Source organism: Sciurus carolinensis, chromosome 19 (assembly GCF_902686445.1).
Source record: "Sciurus carolinensis chromosome 19, mSciCar1.2, whole genome shotgun sequence".
NCBI lineage: Eukaryota > Metazoa > Chordata > Mammalia > Rodentia > Sciuridae > Sciurus > Sciurus carolinensis.
Window position 1 is genome coordinate 27,627,911 of NC_062231.1, and position 16,802 is coordinate 27,644,712.

Below are 16,802 nucleotides of genomic sequence, written 5' to 3' on the forward strand. Positions count from 1 at the left end.
GGAGTGAAGCCCCCAAGCAGGACGCGGTGGTGGGTTCCAGAGTGAGGCTGCGGGCCAGTGGCCGTGGGCTCCAGGGACCGTGGGGCAGGTTTCAGAGTGGGCTTTGGTGTCAGGCTGAAAGGACCCCAGTCTGCCTGGCCTGGGGATGTTCCGTCCCCCTGGCCTGAGTTCAAGTGCTGCCTGCAGAGTTCCCCAGTGCTCCGCGGCTGCAGGAGGGCCCTGCTTCTGCTCAACCTCAGCTCAGGAGCTTCAAGAACATGATGGCAGCACCTTCCCGGAAACATCAGGGGGAAAAGAGTGGCAGGGGACCGGAAGGGCAGAGGAGTGACGGGCGCAGAGGCCCAGGGTGTATCTGCCAGGCTATGATGAGGGCGCTGGTTGGGGGGAGGCTGACCCCAGAGCAGGGCGGGTGGAGGGCGCGGTTGGGAGGCAGGAAGTGAGCGCCCTCGTGGTGGAGGGGAGGGGGCCGGGGCGGGACGGTGGTGTGATGCTGGTGGAGACTCCCCTTTGCCTTTGCATGGCCTCATCGTGCCAGTCCCTGGAAACCACCAAGCACCCCTCCTCCAGACGCCCTGCTTGTTTCTCTGTCACTCTCCACAGGAGTCCCGTCATTGTGACTCTGCGGTGGACTGGGGCGGGTGGCCCGTCGCCAGCTTCTTACAGGCATGTGTGCCCGGGTGTTAGTATTCCTGAGCCCAGGGAGGGCGTGGTGCTGAGCAGGAAAACTTAACACTCAGGGAAGACCACTCTTCCTGTTCCCCGACTATAGGGCTAGCTGCAGTTGGTTCCAAGGCTGCTGCCTCCCCTCTACCAGCACTCACCACCCACTCCCTTTCAGATGCCTCCTCGTGTGGATGACTCCCCACTAGCTTGTGTGTTTCTCTCCTGAGGACAGTCTTCTATTCCTTGGCTGTTATCACGAGAGTCTCATTATTGTCCCCTTCACGGGCTGGAAATCATGGATGCTGCCTCACTTCCTATAATCCCACAGTCGCCAGGCTAGCTATAACAATATCTCCACCCATCTGTCCACCCATCCATCCTTCCATCCACCCACCCACCCATCCATTCATCCACTGATCCACTTGTCCATCCATCCATCCTTTCATCAATTGATCTACCTGTCCATCCATTCACCTGTCCATCCATCTGTCCATTCTTCCATTCATCCTCCCACCCATCCATCATCCTCCCACCCATCCATCCATCTACCCATTCACCCATCCATCCATCCATCCATCCACCCACCTATCTACCCACCCACCCACCCATCCATCCATCCACCCATCCACCTATCCATCCACCCATCTACCCATCCACCCATCCATCCACCTATCCACCCATCCACCTATCCACCTATCCACCTATCCACCCATCCACCTATCCACCCATCCATCCATCCACCCATCCATCCACCCATCCATCCATCCATCCACCTATCCACCCACCCATCCATCCATCCACCCATCTACCCGTCCATTCACCCATCCACCCATCCACCTATCCATTCATCCATCCATCCATTCATCCATGCACCACCCATCCCTCTACCCATATATCCATTCATCAATCTACCCACCCACCCATCTATTCATGCAATTATCCATCCACCCATCTATCATCCGTCCATTCATCCATTCTTCCACCCATCCCTCTACCCATATGTCCAATCATCAGTCAATCCATTCACCCACCCATCTAGTCATCCACCCACCTATCCATCCACCCATCTATTCATCCATCTATGCACCCACCTTCCATGTATTCATCCCCCATCTACCATCCCTCTACCCAACTATTCATCTATCACTCTGTATATCCACCCACCAGTCTATTCATCCATCCATCATCTACCTATCCATTCACCTCTTCATCCCTCTACCCATCCCTCTGCCCATCTGTCCGTCCACTTCTCCACCCATCTGTCCATCTATCTGTCCATTTATCCTTCACACATCTGACAATTAAGTTATTTTTCAAACATCCTGGTATCCTGGTAGATGCAAGACATACCCCCTGGCTTACAAGTAAACATTCAGAAAATTAAAATACAGTGTGGCGATTGCTCCAAGATAGTTTGGTGTAGCACTTCCCGAGACTCCGCGGGAGAAGGGCTTTTCCAAATGTGGGGTGGAGCTGGTGAATGCGTCCGAGCTAGAGCTGAGTCGGGAGGCCTCCACAACCTGAGCCCCATGGTGGCGCCTGGCAGAGGCAGCAGGGCAGGGTCATGGGGACCCGCGTTGCTGCCGTTGGAAGCCGGGAGGCCACTCGGGCTGCGGAGAGCCGTGTGCCCGGCCAGTGCTCTGCCTCAGAAGTAAAGTGGGAAGCACACTTGCACCCCTAAAGTTTCTAGCTGCCACGTTAGGAAAAGTAAAACAAATCAAGTATAGATTTTGCCATTTCATCCAGTTTATCCAAAATATCATTGTTTTAACGTTTTATTATTAAAAATGTGCACAAAAGATACTTGTAGTTTGTTTTTTTTTTTTCATACTAAGTCTTTGACAGATCTTAATTCAGACGTTAAAATTTCATTGGAAATATTTGACCTGTTTTTGAAGTTCATGAAACCTATCATTGAAAAAAAATAATAAATGAACACGAATTGATGCTTCCTTAAAAGAATTCCAGTAACTGAGTTGGCCATCAGCTTTTAAATTTATATTTAAAATAATTTACATTAAAATTGAGTGTGTATTATAAACTTGACTCTTTGGTCTCCTTAGCTGCATGTCAAGTGCTCAGCAACTACGTGTGACCGGTGCCTTCAGTTTTGGACAGAGCAGGCCTAGAGGTTTGGGAGTTTACCCTTGGGGAAATAGGGAGCCATTGAGAGATGTAAAGCAAGGCGGGCTGCACTGTCAGATCTCACGAGGTGTGGTCAGAGGCACTGAGTGAGTTCTCATGCAGGGCTCCGTAGTGGGGCATGCTGCCCGGCTGGCCTGGGCAGGAGCAGAGAGTGCATCCTGTGACCTGAAGATACTGGATCCTTTGTGTATTCTTCCTGTGAGTCGGAAGAGTGGGCAAATGGGAAATAAAGGAGAGGGGAGACGTCAGAGAGATCCTGGTGTGTGGTGTGGTCGCATCCCTAAAAACCCAGCAGGAGGACCTGGCTGGGAATTTAGAAAGCTGGAGAGGAGATCGTTTTAGTGTGAGAAGAAGTTCAAGGTTCTTTTAGGATGTCAGAAACTCGAAATGTCCAGAAGATCGTAGGAACGAGGTCTGCAGGCTGGAAAGACCTTCTGGTTGGTGGAAAGGAGTCAGGGGTCACCAGGGCCAGTTGAGGCCAGGGGAGGTCAGCTCCGGGTCTTCTGTGGAGATGGCGCTACAGCAGGCCTCCCAAGGCCGGCCAAATCAGCGGTCCCTGCTGTGCGTACAGTCCTTTGGGACCACAGCCACGCCCTGTTGTTGCCCTGTTTGTGCCTACGGGCTCCGCAGCAGCAGGGCTGGTAGCGGTCACGGGGGCCAGATGTAAAAACTCCTCTCCAGGCCTGTACGGAAAAGGGGCGCCCGCCTGCTGTGGGGGCCCGGGGTGCCAGGGAGAGGGAGCACTTCATAGTGAGCCGAGGCCAGGAGCTCATCAGAAACCCGACGGGCCACCAGTGTGGGTGGGCGACCACCCAGGGAGGAGGGGCTGGGGCCCGGAGGAGCGAGGCTTCCTTAGCCCGAGAGCCATGGCATAAATGCCACTCTTGTGCCGATGCGAGGCCGCCAGGCGCAGGTGAAGCGCACCTGCTTTTAGCACCTGCCAGCTCAAGAGCTGTGCGTTGGGGCATTGTGGGGGTGGGGGTGAGGCCGGGGCAGCTTGCAGTGGCCGGAGCCTGGGGACACCGGGGGCAGGAGTTCTCACCTTCAGCCGGGCAGGGAGACACCTGAGTCCCCCGGAAGGTGAGCTTCAGATGGGCCTGCCCGCTTCTTGGGGGAGGGAGTGCTTACAGGTCCCCATGGAAAGCAGAGCCGCCATCACAGGGCAGGCGGGGCAGGGACCAAGCTGCCCCTGGGCCATCCTCCCTGCCGCCTCCAGGCCTGGACACAGCATTGGTCTCTCTGTGGCCCCATCCTGGGGACTTCGGTCAGACTTCCCTTCCTAAAAAGCTGGCCCCGCCTGGCCCTGCTCCCTGGGCTCCAGCTCCAGGCTCGGCTTCCACGCCTGGCCACGTTTCCTGGGTTCCACCAGCCGCAGTCGGGAGAGCATCTGCCCCACACGCCTAGGTTTTTTCCCGCCGTCACTCCCTAAACAGCGGCGTATGTCTTTAGCATTTCCGCCGTGGGTTAGGTGTTTCAAGTGATCTCGAGATGATTTCAGGTCTGCAGGATTTGTGCGGGAGGACATGGGCAGGGTCTGTGCAGATACCACCCCTTTCGTAGAAGGGTGTTAGGGTCCGGGAACCGGCGCCCACGGGCCCTGGGCAGTGCTGGACTCTGCACAGGTGTCCAGTCATCTCCCGGGTCTTGCTTAACCAGACCCATCGTCAGAGCTCAGTTCAATCGTATTTACAAAGTAGAAACCCAAGCAAGGATCCCAAGTCATTAAAGTTTTAAGGCACATCATAAATATATGATTGAACAAGAAATAGGACTCATTGCTTTGATCCTATAATAAAAGCAGAACAAATTCTTGTTGGACGCTCTCCTCATCTGTGGCCCTGTTGACAGCAGGACCAGGTGGTTTGTGTCGTGGGGAGTGTGTTATGACTCACGCAATGTGCAGCAGCATCCCTGGCCTGTACCCACGGGAAGCCTCCTACACAGCCCCCCTCTCCCCCCCACCCCCGTGACAACCCGGACTGTCCTGAGAAGATGAGGTTCGGGGGCACTGCCCAGGTGGGGTTGCTGTGTGGAGGCGCAGGGTGGTGGGCAGATGTTTTCCTGAGGTCTTCTCTGACCCTCTGCACGCCCTCCCGTCACACTGCACATTTTTAAGAGTTGAACTCCAAGGAAATCATACCAAAGGCAGGTTGGGCTACAGGTGCTGGCAGCGAAGGCGTCCGTGATTGTGCTTACGAAGCTGCTCTGGCTGTCCGTTCCGACGAACGGTACGTCCACTCATGGACCGGGGTGCCCGTTGTGGCAGGCTATGGCCGGTGTCCCTGGCTTCAGCGTGCTCAGATCTCAAGGTCCTCACCGGAGCCCTGCTGCACCCAGAGCCCCTGCCCAGCCCCCTTACCTGTGCCAGATCAGCTGCTCCGTTCTTGCACTGTTGGATCCAGGCCATTGGGATAAAAGAGAGGTCGGAAGTCTCCCATCACAGATCCCTACCTGTTGGAACGAAGCCACCTTTTTGGCAAAGAATCAAAGCCTTGTGAAACGCGGGCACCTATTGCATCATGTTTGAAATTCGTGAAGCTCCCGAGTTCATGGGAGACGAGTGAGGGGAGGCCTGGTGCTTCGGGGGCCGTGTGCAGAGCTTCAGCGCGGCCGACTGCAGCCACCTCTGCTCCCGCGGTGGGAGCTGTGAGTGGCAGGGCTTACCCATGGCACCGATGGCTGCTCTGTCCAGTCCACCTTCCAGGGACAGTAATGATCAACCACTTGTGTCTACAGTGTGAGGTGCAGGTTGCTAACCCTATCTGCAATTATTGGCATGTACATTCTTGATTCTCGACTTCAGCAAACTGCATATACCAAAGAGAAATGCCGCCGAGAAGCCAATTAAAGATTTTCTTTAGGTTTCAAGGCTTTAAAATGATAATCAAAAGCCTGCTTTGAACACGACGGGTTTCCTGTGTTACCCTCTGCCCCGCTCTGTGTCTCCCCTTCAGCTCCAACTCAGTAAACAAGAGTCAGTTCTTCACCATAACCCAGAGAGTGAACGTCCTTCTCCGAGCCATCATTGGGAGAAAGGTCAACGTCACTGCTGCCGTGTTCTCCGTATAGCCAGGAGACCACAGGATAAGCATTTTTAAAACAACTAACTTAGAACACGGTCCTACTTCAGGTTCCTTATATAACGGGTGGAGCGTTGAGCACTTGAGAATTCCACAGTGGACTCCCAAAGGGCCGGTTTTATGGGCAAGCAGTAATCGCCGTGATTTATTGAGCACCTAGTACACACACAGCACTTTACATATATTATCTTGGTGTGCTCTCAGAGCATCCCGTGCATCTTTCATGGTAGTACTTACCAGTTCTGATCTCCACTTATGTGTGTGGCTCCTTGATTAATGTGCGTCTTCCCCATTAGACAGTTGCCTGCAGGTTGATGGGACTCTATTGGTTTTTTTTCCCCATTGTTGCCCCAGCCCTTGGTGCGGGGGGTTGGCATGTGCTAAGTACAAAATAAACACGGCTGAGAGGGGAGAGTGAGACCCGATGCAGAGTGGTACGGTGTCACAGACGAGGAAGTAGAAAGATGGAGCCAGCTCTCGAATGAGAGTGGACCTCCTTAGCAGGCCCCATCCTTAGCAAGCCCTGGCCGCTCTTCTCATAGCCAGGCCTTGTCCCCAGCCCATACCGCAGTTGAGGCATGAAGGGGTAACTCCTTGTCTGTTGGCGGCGTGTGAGACTCTGGCATCCTGGTTGGGGAAGCAGCCTTGCACCGGGGCTAGTGCGCTGAGGACAGTGCCCGGCTGCAAGGCTCAGTCCCTCTGCAGGTTGACATGGCTCTCAGTCCCTCCGCAGGTTGACATGGCTGTGGTCATGGACGGGGCCTGAGGGGGTGTCCAGGAGGCACTGGGCCCTGCAGCACCTCTGCACAGGGGTGGTTTTCAGCCCAGCGATGGCGTCCCCTGTTTCAGAGACAGGGTTGCCAAGCTCACGCTCTGTCCCGGGGTGGCATCTGCTGCGACTCTGCCATTTCTCTGCCTCTCGTGTTCACTGGGACGTGCAAGGAGCAGCCACGCCCTTTCAGAAGTTGCCCAGGCGTCCGGGCTGTGAGCAGATCCACTGGGAATCCAGCCTCAGATGTGGGATGGGGCACACAGACTTCCAGCATAAGAGGACCTGTCATCTGGGTCCCCAATCCCACGGCGCAGGTCCAGCCTGTGACGGTGCCTGAAGGCAGCTGGGGATGACCACCCTGTCTGTCCAGGTCCCCTCTCTGTGCCGCGCTTCCCTGCAGCTCTCAAGACCCTCCTGAAGTTGGCTTTTCTGCCAGGGCCAGTGGAGGGTCCGCGGTCAGGTAGAGGACGCCCACCCTGTGATGCCGGGTGGGGCCGCATCTCCGGGAGAGGGAGCCCTCCCTCCATGCCTTCACGGGTCCCCGGGCGGCTGGTTCTGTGTGCCCAGCCCAGGTCTGCTGTGTCACCAGCCTTGGCCGCCTGGGGCTCAGAGCCCAGCTCCTGCAGGCCACTGGGCTTGCTCTCCAGGGCCTGGTCCTTCAGCAGGTGTCTGTCCTTCCCCACCTGGCTCCAGGTCCCTTTCTGTCCCAGCCCGATGAGAGCCCAGCCCTGCTCCATCCGGGAACACGACGTGCCCTTGCTGTGTGTGTCCGACTTCAGTGGGAACACGTGCCCGTGGCGTCCTCCTTGTGTGGGGCGAGGGTCCCAGGGCCTTTGGCGGAGCCGTACTAGCTCTGTGTTTTGAAAACCTCTTTCAGACACTAGGCTTTTTGGGAAGAGCCCTCTGAAAGGGTCACCCGGGTGGCTTGATGAGACGAGGACTCCTGGGTCGTGGGCGGTGTGGCAGTATTGAAATGTACCGAAGGCGACTGGCAGAGCCCGTCACCTGTGCTCAGGGCCCGAGTGAAGGCTGCCTCCGTTCTCTTCCCGGGTGCGGACAAGGCGGGGACTTGTGGACGATGGATGGGAGGCCACCCGACGGCATTTGCCTGGAGCACACCGGGTGAGTTTGTATCTTTCCGTCTTTGTCACGCGCGTGTGCCTGTCGCGTGGTCATTCTCCGTGCGTTTGGGTGTGGTTTTGCCGCTGGGCTTCTGGTCCGTGTAAACCGCGTCCTGGTGCCTTTGGGTCAGTGGTCTTCCGAAAGGTAGCGGGGAGCGCGGACAGACGCGGGAGGCCAGAGACAGAAGACAGCTGCGTTTCACTCGGCTTTTAGATATTTATAAAAAATTATTCCCGTTTTGTAATCTGTTAGCATCATGGTCATTGTGCCTATAAAAAAAATACCGCGTGTTATGAAATGATACGATCTATGGAGCATTTCCCATTATGTGGACACCGTGTCTTTAAATGACAGCAATTTCTTAAGATTTTAAGGCAAAATGAGCTCTTCGAAGTGTGATTAATGGCAGGGAATGAGGCTAATGCCGGGTCATTGGTGGCACTCCATTACAAAAAGGGTGGACTAATAAAAGCATCCATCTTTTTGACCAATAAAGCGTTTGAGTGATGTGTGGATAGTTTTTATCTATGGTCGTTGCTTGCTACGGCACACACTCTGAACTTCTTTGTGGACAGGCAGCCCTTCCGAGGTGGCTGATGTGCCCATGGCTGCTGCGGGAGCAAAGGCAGGCCCAGAGCTGGGATCCCTGTCACCTCTGTGGGCTTGACGGATTCCTGGGACCCAGGAGCCTCTGGTTGGGGGCAGAGTAGGGAATCTGGTCCGTTGGTTGGTTGTTTCTCTAGCTGTTACGTGTATGCAGTAGGCCCTCAATAAGTGCTTTGTGCACTGCATTGTTCAGAAGACAGCATCTGAGAGTCGGGGATGCAGCCCTGGTCCCCGTGGGGGTCTCTTCTGGCTCCGTTCCCGACTTAAGTCTGGTCCCACTCACGGGTGGGTTGGAGAGAAATTTAGGCGGCTCATAAATCATTCACCAATTCTCATTATTGTGGTTTGATATTGAAGCAATTCCATTTTCAAATCTTTTTTAATCCTTCTGATAAAGCCAAGGAGAAGTCTCAATTTGGTGGTAGTATCTTTAATCTGTCTCTACCAGTTGTAAGCTCATTATTTAACAAAGAAAGGACACGGCTCCCCCTCACAGCCTCTGGGGCCAGCAGGATCTAGGTTGACTTCGGTAACGCTGGTGGGCTTTTATTACGTGAGTCCTAAAGGCTTTCTTGCCCACGGAGGGCTGCATCTGGTTTCCACTGGAGAAATGACCCTAAGCATTGTCCTCTGAGGAGAGGTGGATTTGCTGATCAACTGTGATTCATTTTTAAAAATAATACTAGAGTAGGTGCAGGTGAAAATGGCAAAAAATAGTGAAGATAGTGGAGGTGAGTGGGCAGCTCTAGGACCTGACTTAGGTGTCCACTCAGGTGACAGAACTCTCCACGGATCTCAAAACTTGTACGGTCTTTCCATCTCAAAAGAACCGAATGGGTGCTTCTAGTCTTGAGTCATCTCAGACTTCCTTGGGACTAGTTCCAAGTTTGGGACTCCTTGATGAATAGTGTATATAAAGGACTTCTAAATATATTCTTTTTTTTTTTTTTTTTTGGTTCTGGGGATTGAACCCAGGTTTCCTTTACCATTGAGCTTCATCCTCAGCCCTTTTATTTTCGTATTTTGAGACAGGGTCTCGCTAAGTTGCTGAGGCTGGTCTTGAACTTGTGATCCTCTGGCCTCCGTCTCCCCTGTGGCTGCGATCACAGGTGTGCACCCCTGGACCCAGCCATATATTCTTTGGGAAAAATCAATAAATTTGCTTTTTAAAATTTGGGATCCATAGGAAGCAAAATAAGCAAACCAGGCATTTGAAAGAAAAACTTAAGGTGGCTCTGGGCAAGCTCAACACAGCTCCTGCGGAAGAGAGGGTCGGCCGGTCTGTGCCCGGAGGATTTGGTGGATCCGCCTGGGAGCACAGGGGACCAGGTGCGGACGGCGTGCTTGGGTTGAGCTTACCCTGAAGCTTACCCTCGTGGAGAGGAGGGTCCACACGCTCTCCTTCACCCTTGGAACTGCAGACCCTGCCTGGTGCCTCCCCTGACTCAGGCTCACCCAGGGGGATTTGAGGGGAGTCGGGACCCAAGGTGGCCAGGTTTCCCTTTGCCGGTTTCCCTGGGACACCTGATGACTCCCAGTCATCCCGAGGGCACATGCGGGCCGGGCATGGAATCAGAACATTCTGTCCTCCACGGTTTGAGGGAGAGCCGCTGTTGGTTGTTCTGGCGGCTGGGCTTGCATCAGCACGGTTGGGCAAGTCCGTTTTCCTTCTCCAGGGCAGTAGAAAAACTGGCACCAGGAGCATCCCGTGCCTTGGAGAGTTCCACGGTCCCTGGTGTCCCTTCCCTGTGTCCGTAGGTGTCACGGGTCCAGGAGACTGAGGAAGCCCCTGCTCGCGGTCACCAGTGTGCTTGGAGGCCTCTGGCCGTGCTGGCTGGGGAGGTAGACTGTGGGCAGAAGAGGGTGCTGGGAACAGGGGGGACAGAACGCTCTGGAGATGCTGTGTGGCTTTTGGTTTCCAGAACACAGAGTGATGGACAGGAGCGGCTCAGGGTAGAGCTGGGGAGGGGCGCGTCAGGGATGGAGTGGGAGGCCAGCGGCAGTTTCATGACCATTTTTTGGAGCAATATTAATAACATCATTGCCATCTTTTAAAAAACTCAATTCTCTCACTTTCAGATTTTGCTTGGAAAATCCAGCAGACGGCATTCTGTTGGACTATGCACTGCAGTATTGCAGAATTTTTTAAAAAACAGCGAATTGTGTCAGCTGTACCTGACCAAACTGTTTTCCAGTATGTTTTGCTTATTAGATTTTAAGTAATGGAGGACTCTACTCACGTGTATCAAAATGAGGTACTTTAATAAAGTATCTATAAAATAGGATCAGACTCATGCTTTACTTACACATTGTACCTCTGAGTATCTCTGACAAGGCACGGGGACCTTCTTATAATATGCAGTGAGCTGCTTTCCATGGTAGATCAGGTGCGAAGCCAGTTTCTAAAAATGAAACATTTCTTCTGACCACTTTTGCTAGTGGACACATTGAACTTACTCTGGGCTTTGAAAGAGCTGTAGTTTCTTTGACACTAAGCTGACAAAATGAAGTCCCAAGTGGCTGTCCAGCCTCAACTGATTGTTCATATCATCTTCTCTGAGGACATAATCATAACCCGACGTGGTCTGATTCTCGCAGAGTGATTGAGAGTGCTGCTGATCTGCGGGCCCAGAGGAAGGGACGCGCTTACGCACGCATGACAACATTGGCTTTTTAAAGCTGTTTCCCAACCCAGCCTTCCAGGAGTTTTAAATCATGTGCATGTTTTATTTTCACCTGCAAGCCAGGAAACCAGAGGGTGTCCTATCAGCCCCACGCAACTCATTTGGGGGCAAGCTCTTTTTCTTTCACAGGGCTGCATCTTCTAAGTCCTGCCACCACTAAAGAGTTAACCAGATTTCACTGGGTTCACCCTGGGGTGCGTGGGGGAAGTTAGGAGGCTGGTAACAGAAATGGGTGTTTATAAGCCAACATGGCAGCAAGCAAGCTGCAGACCTGGTCTCCAACTGGTTAGATTTCACGGTGGTCAGCAGCTGATCTGTGTAACTCGCAACCTTCCCGCCTCCCTAAATGTCAGAAGAATGGCTGTTTGTTTATCTTGCCTCTTCCCAGCTGTTTACTCTGTAATGCATTTACCTCGACCTTGATGCAGGGAGAGCTAGGAGAGGGCCCCTTTCTCCTTCCCGGTTCTGTTTACGTTAGTCCTGCCCCGGTGTCACCTATGAAATCTGTTGGTTATTCCACCTGGTTAATGTTAAATTGTTCTTGTAAGATGATGTGTTTGTTCATAAACACAAATGCTGGGCCTCTTGTTTACTGTACCCATGGCAGCCGGCCTCATTAAGCAAATATTGCTTTGTTTGCGGGTGCTAGCAGCAGTTTACCCTGTAAGGTCTGTTCAGAAAAAACACCACACACACACACACACACACACACACACAACTTAAATGCTAGAATTTTGATAAAGAAAGAAAAAGGGGAACTTGTCCCTGGAATGTGGCTGAACACACTTCGGTTTGCTTTTCTTATCTTTTGCTTGGATGAAGGGGCTGGGGAGATTAGCAACTTGTTTGGTTTTTCTAAGAGATTTCCTTAGTGTAATGATATCTATGCAGTTGTTTGCTTTTTTCCGAGGGGAGAGAGCTCTCCTGAAAGGCCACTAGCTCAGTAATAGAGCATCAGATGGCTAGAAAATTCTTTGTGGCACACACAAGGACTCAGAAGAAGTGGGAGGAAAGACCCTAGTACTATGCACCAGGCGATCACCTCCCGCAGGTACAGCCTTGGGGTTTGTGTGGTCGTGTGTGTCCTCTGTGTTGTCTTGGGTTTTGTGTAGTCCTACCTGTGTCTTGGCTTTTGTGATGTTGCATATCTTATTTCTTGAGTTTTGTGCTGTGTACGACTTTTGTGTTATGTTTAGTATTGGGGGCTTGTGTGTTGTCTTGGGTTTTGTGCTGTTGGTGCCTGTTATGTCTTGGGTTTTGTGTTGTGCAGTTTTGTGTTTGGGCTTTTGTGTTATGTGTCTTATGAATTGTCTTGGTTTTTGTGTGGTGTACATCTTGAGCCTTGTATGTCTTGTGTGTTGTGGGTTTTGTGGTATTGTGTAGTATTGTGTATTGTCTTGGGTTCTGTGTTATGTACATGTTATGGCTTGAGTTTTGTGTTGTGTAGTTTTGTGTTTTGGATTTTGTGTTGTGTGTCTTATGAGTTGTCTTGGTTGTGTGGTGTTGTGCACCTTTCGTGTCTTGAGTCTTGTGTGGTTTTGTGTTCTGGATTTTGTGTTGTGTGTCTTGTGAGTTGTCTTGGTTGTGTGGCATTGTGTATGGCTCGAGTTTTGTGTACCTCTGTTTTGGATTTTGTGTGTGCGTCCTGTGTGTTGTCCTGTGGACCGGGTCTGGCCCTCCCTGAGGACCGTCCTGCCAGGTGGAGAAGGGCAGGTCTGCTGTGAGCCCGCTCTGTGCAGGTCCCCTGGCTCGGGGGCTGTTCCCTGGGACGCAGCTGCAGGACTGGGGCGCGTCCCGTGACCTCCGGGTCTGCAGTTTTCATGCTGATGTAGCTCCTGGCTGTTTGGCTGTGAAGGGGGTCCGTGCTCTGTCCAGTTTCTAACTGAGAGGAGTGGGCAGTTCGTCCCTGTGTCTAGCTGGGTGTGTGTGATCTTGTCCCTGGAGGCCGGGGCCTCAGTAGATAAGACCTGACCATTAACCTGTCCTTCGTGGTGTTGTGCAAACAGCAGAGGAAACGCGGCTCACATCATCTTTGTTTTTGTTTTTCAAATTGATATTTGTTGCTGTTTCAGAATTTGCCGGGTGTCATGCCAGTCATGGCCTCCCTGGCTCTGGCTCTGAGTCACCGAGAGGCCAGGTCGTGCGGGGGTGGGGCTGGGCTTCTGGCCTTGGAGGAGGATGGGGCTTCTTTCCTTCAGGGTGGCTGTACCACCTTTCCGGGGCGGGCCGTCCGCACCTGCATGCTGGAGGTTCTGGAGGATGGAGTCACATCCTCGTCCCTTTCAGGACAGAGACACAGCGACGGGTGCCTGGTGGCTGGCACCCACCGAGTCACCCTGATGCAGGAACCCAGTGTCCACTCTGGCCACTGGAGCAGGAGGGGCTGGTGGCAGAGCTGAGGTCCGTGAAGTGGGCGGTGGGCACAGTGCCCCTTGATCCCTGTGCCCAGCCTGTCCTTGTGGACGTTGGACTATAAAATAAGAAATGAGAAGCCGACTCTCACTGGCCCCCCACGGGCTTGTGGGGAGGGGTCAGCCGTGTGGGTCTCCTGATGATTCCAGGCGCGGGAGGGCTTTGCCACTTCTCAGACCTGACATCTGTTCTGCTGGGTACAGGTGTGGTTCCCTGCAGGTCCCGAGCCGCTGGGCCCTGGGTGGCCCTCCAGAGGCCTCCCCGCGGAGGACGCACAGCCTGCGTTGCCGGGCTCTGGCTCCTCTGCCGAATCTGTCAGCCGGTCTGATGGACAGGAGCAAGTGGGCACACACTCTGCTGTGCGCTCCGTGTCCTTCCTCGCTGCCCGGCGTCCTTCCTCGCTGCCCGGCGGGCCCCCAGAGCGGGAACCACAGCCTTTAACTCTTGTCTGTGGGGAGGAAAGGGAACAGACCAATCAGAGACAAAAAGTCTAAAAATCCGAGTCAGACGCCTGCAGTTTGCTGAGCGGCTCCTTGTCATCCGTGTCTGGGAGGGAGGGAGTGCCCAGGTCGGGCTGAGCGGGAGGCCCTGCCTCCTGCCCCAGCATGGCAGCCTGGTGTGGGGAGTCAGCTCCCTTCTTCCTTGGGTCGCAGAGGCCTCCTCCTTGCACTCTGGATGGCTGGTGGAGAAGGGAAGCCACAGCTTTCTGAGGGAAAATTGTTTTTCACTACCCGCTTCTGCCAACCCTCGTCTGCACCCTGAATTACTAGGGAAAGTAAAGGCCCTGCCCTCTGCTCTTGCCAGCCCAGCCCCCCTGAGTGGTGCAGGAGCGTCCAAACGCCAAACCGTGGTTGGGGTCAGGCTTTGCCGTGCTCAGTTATCTTCAGTTCTCACCCACTGGGGCGACCCTGTTTCTGTGAAGACTCACTACGATCCAGTGGCTTTGAGTTCCAGAGCACCAGCTCTGTGGCTCCTTCCAAAGAATTACAGGAAATGGTGTCTTGAAAGTGGAGACAGTCAGTGACTGGACAGCCCTTGGTCTCGGATCGGGAGGCTGGACTCTTGCATTCTTCGTCCTTTAATCATTGAGTCAACAATTCAGCAGCTACGTGCTGACCTCCGCTGTGTGCCAGGTGTACCGAGAGGAAAGCTTCAGATAAAGGATTTATTTTTTTATAGCCCCTCCCTCCCAATACTGGGGATTGAACCCAGAGACACTTAACCACTAAGCATATCCCAGCCTTTTGTTTTTTTATTTGTACTTAGAGTCAGGGCCTCACTGAGTTGCTTAGGACCTTGCTCAGCTGCTGAGGCTGGCTTTAAACTCACCATCCTCCTGTCTTAGCCTCCAGAGCTGCTGGGATTACCTGCGTGCTTTCTTTTTTATTTTGATACAGAATGTCTCTCACTTTTCCGAGCTAGCCTCCTGCCTCAGCCTCCCAGTCACTGGGATTATAGGTGCGTACCACTATACCTGGTTTATTTTCTTATATTCTTATTAAATAAAGGTGCAAGGATGGAAAAGGGACCTTTTATTCGAGTGTCTCTCCTTCCATTAAACGGATAAGTTTTCTGATTGAAGTCATAATCAGAAACTAGTTTCTTGCTCCCACTCCCTTGGAAGTATAAAGACAGGTGAGGCCACCAGATTCCACTAGTGAAGTAGACATGGTTCTGTGGAGTTCGCTTAGGTTCCCTGTGTCCTGAGGCATGATGACCGATGTTCCCCGCCCCTGGCCTTGGGGACACCTTCAGTGCCCTGCCGTAGGCACACGGACCCTGCATTCCGCACCTTTCGGAGGGTGGAGGGAAGAGCTTGCCCTGGGGACGGGAGGCTGTCTTCCTGGGCACCCCGGCTCCCCTGGCTTCCAAGCTCTCAAACTCCATTCTCCAGAGACCCAGGAGGCTCCCGCGGGGGCCTGGTTTCCTGTGTGACAAAGTACGTGGCCACAGTTCTGATTTTTTTTTTTTTTAAAACATGTCTTTGACAGGTTTTACTATTCCTGAGTTTTTACTTCCCACGTGGTAAATGCAATTGCAGATTTTAGCAGATACATCTAGACATCCATAGTGCACGGTAAAGTTGATAATACATAAATCATTTTTAACAACAGGTAATATGCATAATTTATGGTGTTGCAGTGCTATCTTTTTGATATTTATGATGGATAATGCTCAGTTTTTGCCCTCATATTACTGCTTTAAATTATACCACAAGAAAATTAATGAGAAAGTAGATTTATGGGTTTCATTTGTTTGTCAATTCGGAAATTAATTGGGTGTTAATTTTAGCCGTCCCTCACTAGGCAGGACTTGGGGTGTGTGCATCGCTTTGCATTCATTCTGGCTTACCTCCCATTTACCGTGGGTCACTAGCTTTGCATACATTAAAGTAGCCCTCCGGCTCATTCCCTTGATTACTTTTTGAACTGCCATGCATTAGAAAATTTACGCCTTTCTGTTATAATTATGAAACTTGAGTGTTGGAAGATGGCGCCTCCCCTTCACCGCCAGCACCCGGGTTCTCCTCCCGCGCGTCGCTCCGGGGTGGTCTTTCTGTGCGAGGGCTCAGCAGTAGGGCAGCGGGTGTGGTGGCTGTGAAGGGGCCGCGAGGATCAGTAGACGGGATCTCTGCGACAGCATGGGGGTCTAGTCACCTGCTTCCTCTGTGGCCTGCCTCTTCCTCCTGCTGGTCTTGGTGAATTTGGGGGCAGCCCTCCTTGAGGACAGGGACTCTGAGTCTCCTGATCCCTGGGCTCTGCTCCGTCCCCTCCACCAGCCTCCCTGTCCCCACTGCACTAGCTCCAGGAGCATCTCCAGGTGAAGGGGAATGATTGACAAGCGCGTGCCTGGTGCCCCCGAGTGGTCTCCTTAGGCCCAGGGCCGCCCTCCGGGATGCTTTCTGTGGGCTTCCTCTCTGTTTGGAATGGGTGTGGGGCTCCGTTAGGGGCCCAGGCCACCCCACTGTTTGTCTCCCAGGGGACACTCCCAGAGCAGGACCTGGTTGCTCAGACAAGTCGGGCGTGGCCTTGCGAACCCCGTGCGCATTTAAAGGGATCCAGCTCCTTTACTTGATGAGACCCAGAAATAAACACATGTTTCATATCTTAATGCAGGCGGGCTTGCCCGAAAAGATTATTGAGGATTTTGAGTCCTGATGCAACATGAGTAATGTAGAGAGTCCTTCTAGATCAGAAGCCCGTGAGCGGCCCCCGTCTACAGACCGCACGGCGCTAGCTGGTGGTCCAGGGGCAGCTACATTTTCGGTATTTCTAAAAGAAAGCAATTCGCACAGACTCTAGTTCCCTTCCTCCCGTG

At 53.1% G+C, this 16,802-nt stretch overlaps 1 protein-coding gene across 4 annotated transcripts in view; it reads left to right on the forward strand.

Annotated features, from left to right (window-relative positions):
- Foxp1 (forkhead box P1) overlaps window positions 1-16,802 on the forward strand; it is a 513,865-nt gene that overhangs the window by 289,981 nt on the left and 207,082 nt on the right. Inside the window, exon 1 of one of the 4 annotated variants that reach the window (XM_047534813.1) lies at window positions 12,105-12,123. The exons of the other annotated variants lie outside the window; for them this stretch is intronic. The gene's annotated coding sequence lies outside the window, so the exon portion shown is untranslated. Of the gene's footprint in view, window positions 1-12,104; window positions 12,124-16,802 lie in introns of those variants that run through there. 4 annotated transcript variants of the gene reach the window in all.